The sequence below is a fragment of the Carassius auratus genome, unplaced genomic scaffold (assembly GCF_003368295.1).
Source record: "Carassius auratus strain Wakin unplaced genomic scaffold, ASM336829v1 scaf_tig00216833, whole genome shotgun sequence".
In the NCBI taxonomy this organism is placed as follows: Eukaryota; Metazoa; Chordata; class Actinopteri; order Cypriniformes; family Cyprinidae; genus Carassius; species Carassius auratus.
The window spans coordinates 68,571-90,933 of NW_020528756.1; the positions used below are offsets into that span (position 1 = coordinate 68,571).

The 22,363-nt window shown below is 35.0% G+C and overlaps 1 pseudogene; it reads right to left on the minus strand.

The window, feature by feature from the left end:
* LOC113099019 (arf-GAP with GTPase, ANK repeat and PH domain-containing protein 3-like) overlaps positions 1–22,363 on the minus strand; it is an 86,917-nt pseudogene that overhangs the window by 54,565 nt on the left and 9,989 nt on the right.

Sequence of the window (22,363 nt, forward strand, 5' to 3'; positions counted from 1 at the left end):
GGACTCAGTGTGTATTCTTTCGCCCGTTGCGCCGGCGAACTCTCTCAGACCCCGAGCACGAGGATCAGAGCCTGTGATCCCCAGCTCTTCAAAAGCATCCCGCATCCGTCCCGTCCCCTGCTCAAGGCCTCACCATCAATTCCCCGCTGTTCTTTTAAAAAAACACTCACTGAGCACTGATCCAGGACAAACTCTACCTGACCAGGACTGGAAGTGCACAGAGCTGGGCGGCAGGGAGCAAAGGGGGGTCTGGGTGGCCTGTTTTGGCTTAATTAGGGGATTAGGGAAGACTCCTGTGCTCTTTACCACTTCCTGTTGGGAGTGAGAGAGTAGGGGGGCTCTGATGTGTTAACCGGCCAGCCCCGACCCCGAAGGGGACTAATCCACGTGAAGAATACACTACTTGCTAAACATCAGGTGCTGACCCGGGGTCAACTGGGTATCATGGTGTTCACCCGACAATCAAGTCCTAATTCTCTCCTCGCCTTGATCTGATCCCTCCACAGATATTCTCTCTCCTTAAAACAACTCCATCTACTCAAGAGCTAGAGTCTCTGAAAAGGACTTTAAACCTTAATTTTTAACATAAATGCATCATTAAAATGCTAAAATAAAATAAAATAAAACAAAACAAGCAAAGAACAGCTGACATATAATTTTATATTACATTCATGTAAGCTCAAACAGTAAATAAAATAAAACAGCAAAGAAAAAGTGTTAAAAACCGAATTGAACAGTAGTCTGCCAAATAAAATATATAAAAGAGTGAAATAAAATAAACAGTATAAATTTTAAATATAAAACCGTAAATAAAATTAAAAATGTAAGTCATTATCTTAAAATTATGCATAAATGTTGAATTTCACTTTGCATTATTTAGTTTAATTTTCTGTTTTGAGTACTGTTTTAGGTATTTTTCCTTGCTATTTTATTATTTTAGATTTTATTTCTTTGCTATTTTATTTCATTTATTCATTTGAGAAATGTGCCTTTGCTTTTTTCTATTTAAATAAAAATTTAAAAAAATGTTTTTTTTTTTTCATTTTACACCTTTGTCTGATTACTGTGCTACATTACAGCAATATAAAATTATGCATATATACATAAAATAAAACAAATGCCTAGGATACTGATTTGGTATATTTTATTTTATATGAATTTAAACCGTTAATCTACAAAACAAAATAAAATAAGTGATGCATAAAAAATTAAATACGCAAACACAGAAATTTCTCCAGCTCTGACTGATTAAACAATTCTGTATCATCACTGTAAAGAAAGATGTGGTTGAGTGCTTTGGTCAAACTCGTATTCTTGCCTGTATTTGATGTTCACAATATATCACGGACATTATACTAGAAGTGTCATTTGTGAAGCAGCAGCCATCTGTCAGCTGAACTGGCCTTTCATTATCTGTTCAATAATGCCTGTGTTCCTACAGAAGTGCTATTGGTTTGCCACTCAAATAAATGAAAAGGACAGCCGGGCGTCCTCTTCTGTGTTTGTACATGAACGTCACAGAAGTCACGTCTGTTTCGAACAGTCATGGATGCATACACATGATCGGTGAAATCACCCCCCACAGTGATGAAACAGATCAATGCTAAAGCAGAGAAATATGAACGTCTAGCAGCAATAAAAAGACTGTAAAACAATTTGTACAGGGGTGGATTTGTGGAACTTGACAAATGACCTCAGTGTACTTTAATAATTCAGATATTATAAATTAATTCTGAAATCATTAAAACACATTCAGCCTATTCCTTACAAAAAGTACCAGGTTAACATGAAATACCATGATTGGTTTGATTTGTTAATGAAGTCTGTGTTATCATAAATCTGTGTCAAAAATCTAAATAAAGGGTCATATTACGGTCTAATACCATCGGTGTACTGCAGCTTCATCGCAGTACTTTTACTGTAAGACATAAATACAGTAAAACTATTTTTTTTTACAATTCAGTTAACATTTTTTTATTTTAAGATAGAAGATAATAAATGATATATTTATAGTTTGATAAATGTTTACTTTAAAATAATTCGAAATCACGGACGTATTTGTTGTATTGCCTTAAGAGAAGTAAATAAATTGCATTACGGTAAATTTTTAGTCAAATATAATAGAAAATTTGATGTAAATAAATCGATTATATATTTATAGTTTCATAAATGTATACTTTAAAATAATTTTAAATCATGGTCGTGTATATTGTATTGCCTTGAGATAAATAAATAAACTGCATTACAACTAAGTTTGAGTATAAAATATTAAAAAAGGTAAACAAATTGCATTACAGTAAAACCAGTATAAAAAATAGAAAATTTGATTTAAATAAATAAATAGCATTACAGTTTAAATAGAAGCATTAAATAGCATTTTGAGTACAAAATAATTAAAATATATTAAATTAATTGCATTACAGTAAATTTGGAGTACAAAATAATAGTATAAGATATAAATAGCATAAGCAATTTCAATGAGAAACACCTTAGTGGGAATAATTGTAATTAAAAAATAAATTAAAATACAATTATATTAAAATGGATACTTTTAAAAAGGGATTGAAGACTTATTTATTTAACCAAGCCTTTGGCGTTTGATTAGGTCTGAGAATTGTGAGTGATTTGTGGTTTGATTTTCTTGTGTCTTGTTTTTAATGTAACTTATTGTTGGTATGTATTTTAAAGTTAGTGATCAGCCTACTTATGGACAGCACTTTGGTCCATTCTAATCGTTTTGAAAGTGCTTTATAAATAAAAGTTGAGTTGAGTTGAGAAAAGCAATAAGGCGTTATGCTAGTGCACATAAATCTAAAGTTAAAAATAAAATAAAAAGATCAAAGCATAAAATATACAAACAAATAAAATAAAATAGCACGTGACACATATGCCATTAGAATATACATAATTTAAAAAAGTCTTCGAAAGTAATGCAAAATGTAGTTTACATTCCATTAGATGCCTTTTAACCAAGCCCTACATTCCATTTAGCCAACGTAAATACACAAAAACCTTATTTAATGCCCACGCACCTGTCTGTCCTCTATCTCCTAAACCTACAGAGACACACAGAGCTCAAACAGACACGTCTATCATCAGGACGGCCTCTGTTCTGTGGTCAGCGCAGGGGGAAAGAAAGAGGAACTTACTGGGATTAAACACAAAAGCCTTGTGTTGACAGTCTCCCTGTGTCACCCCTGAGCTATCACTGCTTTTGTTGTCCTTATTTACCATTTTTACTGATTGGGAGGGGTGTGGGGTGGGGCGGGGGGTCCACAGTGTGTAATTTGCCCAGTGGGAGGTAATTATACTCCCATGGCACTTTGATCTTCTTGACTGTGCATTTGACTGGCCGGGCAATCAGCTCCATTCAAAGGTATCCCAGCATGGCCTGCGTCCCTCCTCTCCTTTACTCTCTCTGTGACTCTCCACTACAGACAAACAGATTACAATGACGGCTCTTAAAGGGATCATCTTTAAAGCTGGAGTGTAATTGATGTACAATGAAGGTAAAGTAAAGGAGGTTGACTGAGAGGATATGGACGTGTGATATGTTAACTGTGAGAGGGACGCGTCACCCCCGTCATCTTAATGCTGTGAGATTCATAGACACCTGACTGCTTATACACTTTTTAGTAAAAAAAAAAAACATAAATAAAACATTGAAATTGAGATAAAATTACTTTTCAGGTCAATTTACTTTTGAGTTGCCTCATGCAAACTGCAGTTCAGTTACTTACTAAACATTTTTTTTTGTGAACGTTTCCTCTGAGCACACAGCAGAATCGCATTGAATCATAAAATTAATTTAGCATCAAACTATTTATGTAAACTATTTTCTCTATAAACTACTATTTGTAAACTGTTATTTGTAAAATATTTGCACACTACTTTTAAATGACTTTATTTGTAAACTTTCTACTTTCAAACTAGTTTATTTGTATATTACTATTTGGAAATTATTTCTAAACTACTTTTGTAAATCATTTTGTTTAAACTACATTATTTTGGAAACTACCTCTGAACTACTACTTGTCAAGAGTTTCTAAAACACTTAAGCAAACTATATCTAAACTATCTTCGTAAACTACTTCTATTATTATTTTATTTGTAAACTTTTTCTATACTAGTATGAAATTAGTGTTTGTAACTTATTCTGAACTAGTTTTGTAAATGAGGACTAAACTGCCTTTGTAAACTACTGTATTTGATTTATTTGAATATACTATATGGTAACTGCTTCTAAACTACTTTTATAAACTACTACCAAACTGCTATTTGAAAATGATTTCTAAACTGTCTTTGTAAACTACTACTTGGAAACTACTTCTTAACTACTATTTGGGAACTATTTCTAAATTAAGCTGGGACGACTTTAAAAATATTTTATTATTGTTGTTTTTTTTTTGTTGTTTTTTTTTACGCATGTAAACCATGTGTGCAACCAGATTATCTTAAAGTCAGAGGTTGCATGTGACACTTGTCACAGGGATGATGTCTGTTCAATGTGACAATGCTAATCTCTGGCAGGGGTTAAAGGTTAAGGCTAGGGTTAATTTGAAAATTGAATCAGAGGTTTAAAAAAAGAGCAAATGAATGAACATCTCTAGTAAAGAAAAATAAATATTTGACAGCTACTCTGTCAAGAACTACTGCTAATTACCAAAACGAATCCTTTCAAAACCACATTAGTTCGTTCTGACGTCAGTCGTCAGGGTATTTCGCTAAAAAGAATTGCATTTCTGTTCAAAACCATACAACAACAAAAAACATGACTAGAGTGTAAAGAATATTAAACATTTGTTTCTCATGAATTTTAAAGGTTCCCAAAAGTTTCGGTACATTATTTATAAATATATATATATATATATATATATATATATATATAAGCAAAAAATAATTTACAGGGCATTTTAAAGGACACAGTTTCGTAAATGATTTTAAAAAATCACGGATACTCAAATGCACCAAACACAGATTTCCTTGTCAAAGCAAAATGTGAAAAAATGACAAATTTAAAAATAAATAAAAAATAATATTATATACACACATATATAAATATATATATTTATGTTTATTTTCTATATATATATATATATATATATATATATATATATATATATATATATATATATATATATATATATATATATATATATATATACACACACACACAAAAAAGCAAAGAGTATGTTGTTGGTTACCAAGTTATTACGATATGCATATCACCTAAATAATTACAATCTATAATACAAATTTAATAATATACATATAATTCGGTTATCTGCATACCAACTACAAACATTTAGAACCCAGGTTAGATAGAATGAGCAAACATAAAGTTAAACTGTGTTACACTGACATCTGTTGGCCGTACAAAGAAACCTGACTGAGAAAGCCTAAAATAATCAGGTTTATAAAGTCTTTAAAAAGTTTGCATGCACTTTTAGTGCTCACACACACACACACTAATTTCATATTCACATAATAAAAACCCTTAGGATATTGTCATTTCACTAATCCTCATAACCAGTCAACAGTTTTACCCTATAACAGTGTACTTACCTCATGTAATGAGTGTACGAGTGCGGTGACGTACCTGTTTGATGGGTATGGCCCTTCCACTCCCTATACTGTCAGTTTTATTCTCAATGCTCTTTGTCTGATCACTGGCTTTCCGTGACTGCAAAGAAACAAGACAAGATGTCAGTGCACAGAACAAACTGGGGACACATAGGGAGGTGGGGAGGGTGTGTGTGTGTGTGTGTGTGTTGTGCCTTAACTCTAGTGTGTGTGTGTGTGTGTGAAGTGAGTGTTGGTGTGTGTAGTGGGGGACAACATAAAATCGCAAGAAAGAGGCTCAAATAAACGCGCAAGCAGAACAGTGCAAACATACAGCAGCACATTGAACGTGCAGTATATAGAAATATATATTTACACAGACCAGGACAGACACACAGAACAAAACGACAACGGAAAATATCAAGTTCGACCAATAAACAAACACAGGAAGTCAGAAGTAAACCCCCAAAAGAGCTCTTTTGTGATCTTTGGCGCCTCCCTGTGGCTTTACCAACCACTGAAGCATCAGATTCAAACAATACAAGAACATTAAATGCAGCTTTATATACAAAAGGTTAGCAGAGGAGGAAAAAATAAGGATGTTAATATGGTGCATCTTTTTTCTGACAGCCTCCACCTGTTAAAACATCCGATAAACAAGTCAGACAAAGAGAATAAAACGATTCAGAGTTAGGGTTAGATTGACAAACATTTCAAAACAAAGCAAAGTCGGGAGAAAGAAAAGTTAGTTTATACATCATTTCATTTCTGGATTTCAAGCAACCTTCGTTTTCAGTAGCTGGAAATGGCATTAGGGAAAGAATAGATGTTAAACAATCAACCCTCTCATACAAAATGACCCACAATGCAACATGAATGCTCACTCACACCCGACAGACAACATTATGGCGCTCATTCGCAAATGGAGAGAGAGATAAAGTTTCACGATCGACTCAAATAAACTAGGCTAATGTGTATTTTTCAACAGTTTATTTTTTTTTTCGTTTGGATATATACAGACACCATACAAATCAAGTCACAGGTTTACGTGGAAATAGTCAACAGGCAGAGCCACACATTGCAGTTCCCACAAGAGAGAGTTTGACTAAAGAGGCGCTGTTTCATATATCTCATATATGTATAGAATATACTTTCTATAGAATACCGTTGGAAATCAAATTCAATACAAGATATACGGCAGTCTATATTTGTCCATTATTGAATGATACAAAAAAAAAAAAAAAAAAAAACTGTGCAACGCATGGAACAGTTCATCCTAGCACATCATCATGAAATAAAAAAAAAAATGAATAGGCAAAAACAATCAAACAAAATAATGGCTCTGGGTCACAAATAATAGATACTACATTCATACAAGTCGGTGCATTTCCGTCATGCTTCTCTACGTCTATGAAGGCCTTCATATCGTTCAGACTTCACACCGAGCGAAGAAACCGCGTCCGTGCGCCGCGGCTGCACCTGCATCAACTAAACGAGCGGCTTTATAAACGCATCACAACGCAATGTGACGTCTCAGGGCGTCATGTGACATCATGTTTGTTTCACAGTTGAATGGTGGTCGGCGTTATCGAACAAAAAAAGCTATCGAACAAGAAACCTCGACTAGCATCACATGCCAGTATGACGTGGTTCACAAAGCCGCGGTCTTGTTAATAAAGATGAAACGGAGACGCGGGATGCGGTTCGTGGCGTTCGGTGTGAAGTCTGACTTCGCTAAACTAACCCATCAGACACAGAACTCAAAGGAAAGACAATAAATAGGAAAATAAATAGGAGAAACTGAGAAACTCTTGGCAAAGTTCTGTCCGTTTGAAATACGAAGCAATTTTGGGCGTTGTTGATGGCTATTGTCCGGGTTGGTGAACATGTAGCAGTAAAATGACTGATTATGATTCAGTTCAGTGAGTTCATGTAACGCAAGTTCGAAATTTGTCTTTTTCTGTCCAACCAAATGTCCTTTAAACTCAACCATGGCTGCCAAGGGGCAAGTGTCCAAGAAAGCCATGGTGATACCCACGATGCAATGCGGGCTATTAGGGGGAATAAAGCAGCCTCCCATAATGCATTGCAGTCGTACCACCACCACCAAGGGCTCGTCTAATTGAGGAGAAGCTGGAAAGCCCTTTTAGTTGAAGAAAGGTTGGAAACAGAAGAACAAATCTGGAAATATCGACAAAAACAGTTCAAAACTTTGGTCACGGGGAGCGTGGACAGAAAGGGTTTTGGGGGTGGAGCAATGGATCGCAAAAAATGCGTAGACATCTACATAGGAGATGAGGGCGGATGTAGTATGATTATTGGCTTTTTACAGGGCAAAATAGTGACATGAAATAAAAGAAACCCCTTCCCTCTTCCTGTTCTCTCACAGAATGGAAAATAAACAGACGCCACATTAGACCAATGACAAAAATATCTGAATGGCTGTTTTTAAATATCATGGAAGCACTGTGCTTGGTTTGCGGTCCTCTGCTGACATCTAGTGGCAAAGACACACACTTATGAAATGATATTCATGAGAGAATGTTATGAATTATGAGGTGACAGGAAATATTACTAAATCGGCAAACTGTTCTTTTTATATTATTCAATAATAACATGAGCTTTAGTCTTTAATTTTGTTTTAAAAAGGAATTATTACTTTTAGAACATTTTAACAAAATATTTAATTATGGCTTTCTTTAAAACGTAAATATTTTATTTTTAATTAGTATGGAGCAAAATTAGTTGTTACAGATTGCAAAAAGAAAAAAAAGTCAGTCTTACCTTAATTTTTTTTTTCAGTCTTACCTTAATTTATTGGCACTAGCATTTATATATCTATATATCTATATATATATATCTATATATATCTATATATATATATATATATATATATATATATATATATATATATATATATATATATATATATATATATTATATATATATATACACAATTTGTAATAATTTAATAAATAATATTTTTTGTATATATATATATATATATATATATATATATATATATATATATATAATATATTTTTTTCTTTCATTGTAGATGAATGCTATCCTTTACTCTACTAGTGGTAGTAACAAATTTACTCTTTCACTATGACTCAAAAGACTATGATTATAAGGCCACTCTTGACTTTGAACGCTAAAATAATATCTAACATAAATTATATGTATATGACTTTGAAAAAAGCTGCCGGAAACTCAGCATAGCAAACACAAAACAAAGGCTTTCCTCATTTTTCGCATGCTATTTCTAAAAATTTAGCTCGGAGTGGCTATTATGATCCAATTGCCAATGAGATGACTGGTCAGAGAAGTCGTCGAAAGGGGAATATAGTAACCAATCCAGATCTCCCAGCCGTCTTCAGAACGTCGTAGAGAGGCTGCGTGGCCCCACCCTCCTTGGTCTGGCTCCTCCCACTCTCCCTCCCAGCCCTCACCCCTGTTCCCGCCCACACCGTGAGTCCGGCTCCTCAGAAGGTCATGAGTTGAAACTCCCGCTCGCTCTGCCACTCGGACACCCAGACGGGGTAGGTGGCGTGCTTCGGCTCCATTACGCGCACCGGCAGAGCGTCGTGTCTCACGTGGACGGGGTTAGACACGACCTAGCAGGGGGGAGGGAGAAACAGGACAGGGGACGCTAGCACAAGAGCCGCCACTGCCGCAGCCAATCACCTTGTGGGATCCTTCTGATAGGAGGAGATTTTGGGGGGGGGGGACAAATTCGATTGGTTATTTGGAGTGAGGGATGGTGATTGGCTGAATGGACAAAGGTGGATCTTGATTGGTTAGATTGGAGATGGTGGTGTTGCTAGTACAGTGTGTGTGTGTGGCTCTGCCTCTCTCTCTGTCTGGCTCCAGCAGAAAGACACGCTAGGTGAATGTCTGTCAAAGACGAGAAGGGGGCAGGGCTTGCTAGGGAATTTTGCTGATTGACACAGTGAAATTAGGAAGGGCACAGGGAAAATATCAGTATCGGGGAGGGCAGGTATTCAAATCCAGAGAAGATAAAAAGCTAAGTTACCTTGGTGTAAAGCTTTTAAATTTACAGTGTATATAAAGGTCGAGGCAAATAAAAATGGCAAAAATAATAGCGTAAATCTAAGCGCCTTTTCTTGTACTAAACATCTCTCATCAGTTTAATGCTTGCCTCCCAGCGTTTACTGAAATATGTAGCTATAAAAAGCATGTGGTCACGCGCTTCTGTGGTAGCAGAGGCAGGAGGGATTCAGTTACACTCAGCTCCATACCTCCCTCTTGTGGTCAGAGATGGCATTACGCTCTCTGGCTTTGCCCTCCACTGCCCTGGGTTTGAGGGGAAGGGGGTGATGAGAACTAAGGGCAGATCCACTCACTGCAGACCTAGAAACAGCTTCTCTCTAGCTCACTGGCTGTCTGAACGCAGCAGGGGCTGCTGGGAGATCTGCAGTCAGGGGAAGTCCAGCACTCTCAGTAGTGGGAGTGCGTGGTGCTCTGCATTAGCTGCCTCATACTTACTGTGAAGATGTTAGAGCGCCGTTTGGACTGCTTGCGGATGGGCGTGGGAGTATTGGAGGCGGCTACCGTCTCGATGCGCATCTCCCTCTGGCTTATGCTGGGGGTGGAGGGAACAGAGGAGGAGTAATCGTTGAACGCACCTCCTCCATTAGCAGCCTGAAACAAACAGAGGGGGAATGGGGAAAGATAGATAGATAGATGGATAGATGGATGGATAGATAGATAGATAGATAGATAGATAGATAGATAGATGGATAGATGGATAGATAGATAGATAGATAGATAGATAGATAGATAGATAGATAGATAGATAGATAGATAGATAGATAGATGGATAGATTGATAGACAGATAGATAAACAGTCAGTCAGACAGACGATAGATAGACAGACAGACAGACGATTGATAGATAGACAGACAATAGATAGATAGATAGATAGATAGATAGACAGACAGACAGACGATAGATAGATAAATAGATAGATAGATAAACAATCAGTCAGTCAGACAGACAGACAGACAGACAGACAGACGATAGATAGATAGATAGATAGATAGATAGATAGATAGATAGATAGATAGATAGATAGATAGATAGACAGACAGACAGATAAATAGATAGACAGAAAATAGATAGATAGATAGATAGATCGATAGATAGACAGACAGACGATAGATAGACAGACAGACAGACAGACAGACAGATAGATAGACAGATAGATAGATAGATGGACAGATAAACAGTCAGACAGAAAGACAGACAGAGGATAGACAGACAGACAGACGATAGATAGATAGATAGATAGATAGATAGATAGATAGATAGATAGATAGATAGATAGATAGATAGATAGATAGATAGGGAAAAGCAATTAAGAATAAGAAAGGAGCAAGAGAGATGCAGTAAACAAAATTATCAGCATGATTTTCAGGTTTTTGACATACAGCACATGTTTTATAGTTTATTTATAGTTCATAAAGTCCTATTCCTCCATCCCAATGCTCAAACTTATACTATGCATATAAATATATAAATAATGGGAAAGTACATGTAAGTATGCATGAACCAGGACATCATAAATCTGTGTCCTGATATCACATAAGCCTTTGTTGCATTAAATATCATAGCTCCTACAATTATTGTTACTTTTGAAAAGCTATAAATTAAAATTTCTGTAATTTTATTCAATTGATTTGTGATTCAATTTTTTAAAAGTAAAAATGAACTATTTTTGTGGAAAATATGGTTACCATATTAAATTTTCAGAACTGAAATATGTGCTAGGTAATAACAACTAGTCAGTTGCAATTCACTTTGCAGTTGGCATGCTAGCTGCTTCAGGACAGGTTTTGGCTGACTGAAGCTGATCCTAGATCAGCACAAATGCCCCAGACTCACCTGATTGATGTGTACAGAGGGGATGGACGCGGACGGAACTGACGAGTGGCTGGGAGAGTTGGGCAGAGATTTACACGGACCAATCGAAAGCTGCTGTTTTTTCCTCAGCGCCACCACTTTCTGAGCAACTGCAATCACACATCATAAATATTACAACTATGAAAGCAATGCATTAAATAGATTAAAAGTGACAGTGAAGACATTTATAATTTCTGTTTCAAACTAATTCTGTTCTTTATGTTTTCAAAACAAAAAAGAAAAGGAAAAAAAAAAAAAAAAAAGGACATTTTTGTTAAGCATCAAATCAGCATATTAGAATGATTTCTGAAGGATCATGTGACACTGAAGACCGGGGGAATGATGCTGGAAATACAGCTTTGCATCACAGAAATAAATTACATGTTAAAATATTTTCAAATAGAAAACAGACAATTGAAACTGTAATAATATTTCACAATTTTACTGTATTTTTGATCAAGCATCAAGAGAGAAAAACAACTTTTAAATTATAGGGTAAAGTATGCAAGTGTTTGTCTACCTCTTGCACACTGAATAAAAATGTATGAACAGTCAATATTAGTGTGATATTAAATATAAAATATAAAATTGAGTATTATAAATATTATGAAATTTGTTTATATAATTTATTTTAATAATTTACATAATTCATAAATGGCGATACATTTATATGACATTGAGTGCATATTATTTTGGTAGGGAGATGTTCAAAACTTAAGAACAGTATGTTACATTTTTAAGTTCTAATGCCTCATATAAGGTTTCTTCCCCAGCTGTGAAATGATTTCGTGCAAATTTACTGCATGAAACTGTAAACCCCGGAGACTTAAAGAGTGTGCCTACAGCCAATTTAACAAGTGACTCGGCATTATTCACTTTTACTTTTCACAGAAAATAAAGTAACAGAGGAAGAACGGGCAGCACACAAGTGAAAGAACCGGCAAAGTGGAGATGATGTTGATCCGTCTGCGTTTTCAAAGAGTCGAACAGCTCAACAAGCGCATCTCTGTCTTTTAATTATTTCAAATGCAGCCCGAGGAGGCAATTACACACAGGAGAAAACAGCAAACGTCAACACCCCGGCAATAAAGACAGGGCCGAGAGAAATCCATCCTGACAACTCTGAGGAAACTGCAACACTGCGGAGCAATAAAGCTGCTGGAATTACCACAGCCCTTGCAAGCGGATATACAGAGCAGCGATACCAGAATACAGAGCGGCTGCTTGATAAATACTTATGTAATATGTATTTCTTGGTGCTGTGAAACCACTCTACCTCCAGCAGGCGGCTAGAGGGACACAAAAGAAATGTGTGGGCAGATTTCTGTAGCTTACTCTGCGATACATTCATGCCACATGACGACAGTGGGCGGAAGAGAGCGCTATCAGAGAACTCAAGAGTGCCACTGATATTCCAGCTGGTTTTCAGGAATGTTCGGAACAAATGCACTAACCACTACCAGCGTAAAAACACGCTCTTCGTTAGATGAGGAGATAAAAGCAGGATCCAGAACCTCAGAGGCATTCAGAATGTCTCACAGCCAACCTTAAAATCAGCTGGATGCACATAATATAATACAGTAAACTGATAATATAATAATAAATACCCCTTTCACAGTCATACCACATTCAAGATTAATACATTCAAATACATTATCAATACCAATCTTCACAGATCGATCACTATTGTTGTTTTATGATGATGCCAGACAGCATGTAATGAATATTTAACTGATATGTAATTTTTTGGTTTTTGACATAAAAAATAATCATTAGACTACAACAATAAAGCATGACTTGCTTCATGAACATTATAATAGTATTAGTATTATATTGACAACAATGATAATCATTTTACTGGAAATTCATTTTTGTTTATTAAAAAGTTTTTATGTCTAAATAATAATAACAATAACATCAATAATTATTATTATTACGGTTTTTGTACTTAATACAATAATAAAGATAACCAGCAATAATAATAATAATATATTTTTTAAAGAATATATCACTGTATCATTATGTTTATACATGATTTATGCTTATTATATAAAAAGTTTAAGCCTGTGTCTAACTAATAATAATTTATTATTATTATTTGTTTATATTAACACCAACATGGATCATAATAATTATTGCTATTGAAAATAATTTTTCGCTTATTAAAAAGTTTTAGTCTGTGTCTAAATAATAATAACAAAAACAATAATTAAAATACGTTGTTAATATAATAATAATAATAATAATAATAATAATTTTCTTGTAATTGTTATTATTACTGTTGTTTTTATTATGTTTACAGTTTAAATTAAAATAGTTTTTTGTATTATTTTATTAATATTATTATTATTAATTTATTTTATTGTAAATATATTAACAACAAAAACAACACCAATTTAAAAAAAAAGGAAATTCATTCATAAAAATGACATATTAATAAATGGAAAATCTTTTTTTTAATTATTAAAAAATATATATTTATTAAAAAAAAGCAGTTCTGAATAAATGGCTTCATTTCTGAATAAATGGATAAAATTCCACTGGCTTGAATGGGTTAGATTTGTTGTCCTAATGGGACACTCTTACAAGTTTTTATTTACAGAGGTCAACCCTAAAGGTCATGAGGAACAGAGAATATTAACTGAAACCAGGTTAGTAAACTCACACCTGAGGATAAACACTTCAAGTGTTCAGACACACTGGTTAACATCTCACCATCTTGAAAGACTCTCTCCACGTTAAGACCATAGGTGGAGCAGGTTTCGTAATACGTGGAGCGTTTCAGGTCGTTGGACAGTTTTCGAGCACGGGCGTCATCTATCACTCTCGGGTTGGCAGCGCTGATGGCATCTAGAGATCATAAGACGGGTTAAGAAAAGGCATATTCATTTTTGGGTGCACTATTCCTTTAAACTCGCTCTTCGATACAAACCTAATGACAGTACAGCATCTATATGCTCATAATTGTTAATTATGTGTCTCATAAAAGTGCAATTTGCATACAAGTACTGGGAAAATGTGTAAGAGAGTCTCTCAGCTCACTGCAGATGAGACTTCATATCCTGCTGCTTTGTTAAAGCAAGATGAATGTAGCATTTCGGCACCTTTAGATTATGACTAAGTGCAAGACTTTCATGGAGGATTTAATAAAAACAAGTGCACATCAAATTCGGTGCATTCGGTGTTGGACTGTAGAAGAATAATAGAGTCAGTGATGTGCTGTGACTCACCCTGCGTCCCAACCAGCACCATGGGAACCTCCGCCGTGTTCCTGTAGCTGGAGAGACGCAGGAAGTAGTTATAAACTGTCTGGAAGCTGATCTCATCCTCCAAGCTGAAGACGAACACCACTGCGTCCACCCAGGCAGCAAACTGAAACACAACAACAAAACCGTATCAATCTCTGCATCTTTAAATAACACCCTTTGATTCAGCTCGCAGATTGTGCTTCTTTAAACGGTATGTTATATTAACATTTTGAATCAGTTTCTATCATTTAGTTCTTTCATTGCAATTTTGGTTACAGTTTTAGCAATTTTGTGTATTTATTTATTAGTATTTATTTAAAAAATCTAGGGTTATTAGGCTTTTTATTTTTAAAAGAAATTTTTATTCGACAGGCTTGCATTGTATACACACACACACACACACACACACACACATACACACACATATATATATATATATATGTGTGTGTGTGTGTGTGTGTGTGTATGTGTATAACACATACACAGTATTATTTTAGTATCAACTTTAGTATTTCTGTATTATTTTTGTATCACTGAGAGACACTATTGCAGTCGTGTTAATGTTTTAATCAGTTTTTATATTTTCCATTTTCATTTGTTCAAATTTTAGCGTTTTTCTTTTTCATTTTTAAGAGATCATTTATTATTACCAGTTTATTTATTTATTCTAGTTTTTTATATTTTCCATTTTAATTTTAGTTCAATCTGTTGCTTTTTAAAAAAATGTTTTGGAAGGATTTGTTTTTGTTTTTACATTTATATTTTATTTATTTAATTTATTATTTAGTTATTTTTGTTGGTTTGGTACATCAAGATAAACTAAATTAAGATAAATTATGCCCAGTTTTATATATATATATATATATATATATATATATATATATATATATATATATATATATATATATATATATATATATATATATATATATTTTTTTTTTTAAATTTAATTTAATTTAATGTTTATTTTATATTAAAACTTTTTTATTTAGTTTTTCTTTTAAATATAATAAGCCTCTTTATCTATCTCTTTCTCTCTCTCTCTCTCTATCTACCTGAACAGCTACTGAGCCAATGAACCATGTTATATGTTAGTTATATTTTGTAGTGTAGGCAGGTACATTTCAGTAATTTTAAGTGACTTCAGTAGTTTACTGAAGTCCTAGATGTGAGTTATTCCTTTATTCGTTTTCCATTTCCTGCAGGAGAATAATTCTAACTAGTAACTCGAATTGCTTCGGAGCCCTGAGACGCACTCATTGACGTCTGCTAGAAATTTGAAGCGCCACATTACAAATTCTTGTGGTAATTTGCATTCTAATCAATTACGCATTACCATAAAACCAGCTAAACGGAACACAGACTAACAGAGAATAATTATCACCGCTATTCCACCAGGAGCTACACTGGCAGAAAAGTTTCACTTGAAATCCCCACACAGGAAGCCAGTCCTCATCCACGGCTGAAAGCTGCCGTGAGAACCATCAGACTATAATTACACTGAGCCGCAGCAAAATGTGAAAATAGGGCCACCATGAAATGGGCCACATGGGGCAAGTACAGCGGTTCATATCGAAACGACCCCGCGTCCCGCCCTCTGCTGGGTGACACATTTGTGGAATATTTTAGCAGCTATTTGGACAGTTCTCTGCTTTTCTCAACTTGCGAAAAATCTCACTTTCTCGGATATCATCAATTATTGTAGCGCCGTGTCAGCATGCAGCCCTGGAGCTGCAAATTGAACAAGATAATTAAGGTGTTTGGAGTATTACTAGTACTTTACATGGAAATATGTAAACACTTACACTTTCTTTAATCCACAAACGCTACAGTTAGACAGTTACCTGCAGTTCTGGTGGGCCGCCTTCATCCCTGATCAGCAAGAGATAACTCTGTCCATCCACCACAATCTCCTTTTTAAACCTCCTCCTGCAAGAACACAGAATAACATTAATTATAATGTCTCTAGTCGTCTCTAAAACTCCAACGCCATCAAGATTAAGGGGCTGAAGATACACCCCTGAGGAACTCCCTCCAGTCCCGTTAATCTGATCGCACAAACATTTCCTATTTTCACTTTACGCATAACTTCTGGAAGTTGTGAAGTGTTGAACAAGGGATAGTAAAAGAGAGAGAGAAAGAGAGAATGAGTTAGTGAGTGTGTAAATGAGTGTTTGGGATGAATGTGTTTGCATGTCTAAACATGACTAATGATTAAACCCTTCAGAGTGCCGCCTATCGCTTCATTATACAGCACATGGAAACATGGGAATCTCTGTTAACACACTGATGAAAAATAAATATCAGCCAACAAATGAAATTAGGCAAGCCTTATCCGAAATCTGAGTTATTTCGACACCAGTAGCGAGATGAGAGTCTGAGACTTTGATTTTTCACCCTTCATTTATTCCCTTCTCAGCAGATGCGTTTTTTTCCCTTCCTCGAAGCCGCTGGCGCTGAAAACTGATGGAACTTTGATGCCATTGAGATTCTCTCAAATTAAATTGCACTTTTTTATATAGTGGGAATGTTTGTGGAGCCGAATGAAACTTGCCTTACTGTAATCTTCTAGGAGGACAAAAGAAGAAGGGTGAGCTCTTCACAGATTATGACAGGTGAAGAAGGCAAGGCAATGTGTAGAATATATGAACAGCCTGGAGAGGAAAGGGCTCAGTTTGGATGAACTTTACCTGAAAGTATTAGGAATTTAAATAAGGAGCCACTGAAAGGCACAGAATGGCACAATAGTATGGTACAGAAATTATGTAACAATGTTATAAAATAGAATGTATATAAAGAAATATAAAAAAATATTTAGTGCAAAATGTATTTAATAAAAGTATAAAATAAATTATGTATAATACTGAAACGTTAAATTACTGTAACATAATTTCTATTTATATAAATAAATGAATTCTAACTAAATTATTAAATCAAAACTAATTTCATTTTACAATAAGAAATACAATTATCAAAAATATTATAAACTATAAATACATAAGATCACTAAATTATATATATATATATATGTTATAATAGTTTTATATATATAAACAGAAACATTTTTTGACTCATTATTTGATCTGACTGCCAAAAATGAAAGATAAAAGGAATTACACAAACTCAAATTGAAAACGTAGAGAAATTAGAGCTGGGCACCCTTGACATCCAACACGATGAGAAAATTTGACAGTGTAGCATAATGCATATTTCACTATTAAAAGTAGTTAGCAGTCAGTTCAGTTCATTCAATGCATGACCACCTTTTACTTTAACTCTGCTTTGTTCTGGGAATTTATTACAGAGCTTTGACGCTTCTGAGCTTAGATAAATGTAATGATTGAATGCTTGTTGCACCGTGTATGACTGAAACTGCGGAAGTTCATACCACGTAGCAAATCCTTACTTCCAAGTTCAGTGACCCCTGGAGTAAATTGGCTTTAAGAGGTTCACCGAGGGCACCGAAGTACAGCCCGATGGAGCAGTGAGGGACGTTAATAATAGCAGAACGAAACACAACATGACCCTACATGGAGATTTCAGCCAGTGACCTCATATCGACTGAGAGATATTATCCATAAAGCCATTACGCCAAGAACACTACACTTTTAATTAGTTCACCTATGTCCATAGCTATTTTTATTTTGTCAGTGCTTCCCTTGAGCTTAAAAACGAAAAAATGGCAGAACTTCGCCATAGTTTTTGCTCTAACAGGAGAAAGTGAACAATATGTTCATATTGGCCAATGTGAATACACCTGCAAGCATATTAAATATGCACAATATTGGTTTGTGATATTTATTGTCTACAATAAACTACAAAATGTAACTGCTGTTCTAACTGTTTACAAACGGATATTATCGTGTGTCATTCACTTTGCAAAAAAAAAAAAAAACTAAAACACATCTCGAGAGCCCAAAAGCATTCACTGCATGATGAAGCCTATTAGAATGCAATTCTAATGAACCTATAATTCAAGTTCTGAGAGCAAAAATAAACAATAACAAAGGCCTCCTGTAGCGAATCGATGTGTTTTTGTAAGAAAAATTTCCATATTCAAAATGTAATAATCACTTTAAACTATCTTGCGCACAATATCGTAAATGGAAGCGGAATTACATAACAACATGCTAGTACCATGAAATATACACTACCATTCAAAAGTCTTAAAGGACCCATATTGTACACTTTTCTGAAGTTTTATTTTAGGTTTTGATGTCCTTAAGAATATATATTTGTGGTATAATTACCAAAAACCATCTCATTATGTTTTTACAGCTCCTTTTCTCAGGGGGTCTGCTAGGAACAGGTCTAATTAATATTCATGAGCCTCTCTTCTGATTGGTCTGTGGTTTTCTGAGTGACACACAGCCAGGCCAACCACAGGTAACTAGGGTCAGCCGACGTCACAGCACTCGCTGGACGCAGCAAAACAAATGGAAAACTGGAAACGGCCCACTCAAACCAGTGCAGATTCAGCTATGTAAGGAGCTTAAAATATCATCTTGTTGTGATGTTGGGTGCCAGAATCTACGTAGAAATTTGATCGCATATCTGCTGCCACTGCCAGAAAAACAAACTGATGATAGCTATGGTTAAACTCGATAAAACGAGCGGACTGGACAGAAACGATCGTCAAAAGTGCTCGTGTCGGCAGCGCACACTTATTGAAAAGGTTCAATAAAGTATTGTGTTTTGTTGTTATGGACGAGTCTACAGATTTCTCGCCATATGTTTCTTGCATCTCACGATGTCGTGAATAAAAAAATGTCTGTGCATGTGTGTAAAACAACAAACTGACGATTTATATACAATCATTTGTAATTGTATATACATTGTTGGGATTTATTGTGGCTGTAACAATAATGTAGCTGTAAAAATAGTTGCCTGCTGAAATTGAAATACATCTTCAATATATATAGTAACAATATATATAGTAACTTTTATAGTAACAATCCTGTCAGATCGTCCATCCTTTGAGTGAAAGTATAACGTTGCAGGTCGACCAATCTGGTTTTGTGGTTAAAGTTGAGTAAAACATAGACAAATTTTTACACCTTTTTTTCTAGTGCATTCACAGAAGCTTTTAAAAGTAGGGTATAATTGTATTGGAGCCAGTAAGAGCATGTCTGAACATGTCAGGATTGGACAGAAAAATCCCTTCAGCAAAGTTTTAGCTCATATAGACATTTGGCAGAAAGCCGTGCAAAATAGATGTTTTTCAACTCTCAGTTTTTGAAAGGCTAAGAAGAAAATGACAATAAGGTACCGCGTCTTACTGTCGCCGGCGGAGGTGGATGCTTTTGAAATCCAGCCCTGGTTTGAGTCTTAAGGAATCTGTCATTCTGATTCTAATCTCTAATTTAGATTTCAGAGGGGCAGCTGGTGCCAAGAGGGCATAAACATTTAATCTCTCTGCCGTCACTCAAGAGTAAACGCCGGGGATTGATGACACGCTCGGCGGCGGCAGGCCAGGCTGCCTGACCCTCAGTTGCCATGGCAACAACGGAGCAATCGTAGAGGCGGCGCATCGGCGCGGAACTCTGAGCTTCGTCTGTGCAGGAGCCAATGACAGATTACAAATTAAGGTCAATTTCAGTCTAGAGTCACTTAATAAAACTGGGAACGTCTGCAAACGCTTCATGCAGTGGGAATCACAGCTGCATTAATCACTCATTTAATGCAATCGCTTTTCTGCCAAATATGAGTATAATAATACAATATCAAGAGTCTGAGTAAACTTCTTCATTAATTACATAGTCTGTGGATATGATATCGTGTTAAAACCATGGCTTTTTAGACATGTACTTTACTACAGTACTATCATGGTATTCTTTGAGGTTTGTCTATTGTGTAAAATTCAGTGGTTAATAATAAAATGGTGGTATCAGGCAGTAATGTCAAGGTACTTCAATATATACTGGCATATTACCAAACAACATGCTAGTACCGTGGAATATACACTACCATACAAAAATAATTTTATTTGCAAGGATGAATTAAATTAAAAGTGACAGTAAAGTCATGTTTAATATTATAAAAAAACAACAAAAACATAAAAGTGTCAATTTCCATTAAATAAGAAATAAAATAAAATAATGCAGCCCAACTGTTTTAACACTGATAATAACAATAAATAGAAATGTTTCTTGACCAGCAAATAAGCTTATTAAAATGTCTGAAGGACAATGTGAGACTGAAGACTGGAGTAATGATGCTGAAAATTCAGCTTTGCATCTCAGGCTGTTCTCTACTGCATGCTTCCTGAGTTTGTAGTATTTTCTATTCTAGAAGAACAAGTATCTTTTAGCGTGGTTTCTGAAGTTCAGTACTCAGGGTTGTGTTAACACCAATCCCACAGTGATTCATTGATTTTCATTTTGCTCACTGCATTAGAAATGAGCTTAATTCCACATTGACGCCACAGTTCAGTCAGAGAGGAGCAGAGAACCTGACTGAATGAGACTGGCGAATTCAAAACAAGTCACTACACGCTCCTGAGCGTCTTTTTCCTTCATGTGCATGCAGGCATCCAACAAAACCCACTGCGCCAGAATACTCAACATTTTACTACATTTTGAGCTATTGTTCCCCATGTTCTGGGTTCAATGCAAGCATTAATATAATGTCAACATTTAAATATTTGTTTCTCTCTCTCTTTCTCTCTCTCACTTAAACAATGCATTTTTATTCTTAATTTACAACAAACATCTCATTTACACTAAAGCAAGCCCAATGTACTGCTAGAATTTTAGCTAAAGCAGTCAATACTGTCTTTTTCAATTCAAAAATGTGTATTTCATGAGCTAAAAACTGTCAAAATCATCTCCTTACCAGTGGAATTACTCGTCATGCAATAAAGATGTAATAACATCAATACAAATACATGAAACACAATCCTTTATCCTTTCACAATTTGTTTTACTGGCTTGATAGGATGATAAAATGGGACGTAATTTACTCAGGAAAGTCTGGTAAGTGATTTTATCATACAAGACTCATGTTAAGACAAATTCCGTTTGCTTTATGGTGATACTTTCGAAACAGTGTTTTAATCATTGATTCTAAGGTAATCTGGCCCCTTAGGCTTCTTGTGCAAGCGCATTAACAACAACACCATTTTTCTCTGCTATTACAAATTGAGGAACAACTCTTGATTATATACATGTTCTGAACCCAGAATATTTATTAAAATATTAATATTTATAATATTAAATATTAAGTGCATTATATGCTCACCAAGGCTGAATTTATATTATCAAAAAAAAGCTGTAAAAACAGCAATATTATGAAATATTTTTCAATATATTAGAAAATGTAATTTATTCCTGTGAGGCAAAGCTGAATTTTCAGCATCAGTCTTCAGTGTCACATGATCCTTCAGAAATCATTCTAATATGCTGATTTGCTGCTCAAAAACATTTCTGATTATCATCAATGCTGAAAATAGTTGTGCTGCTTCATATTGTTGTGGAAACCTTTATATATTTGATCTTTCAGGATTCTTTAATGAAAGAAAGTTCAAAAGAACAGCATTTATTTGAAATAAAAATCAAAATGCCTATACTTTTGATCAATGTAATGCATCCTTGCTGAAAAAAAAAGTATTAATTTATTTTAAAATA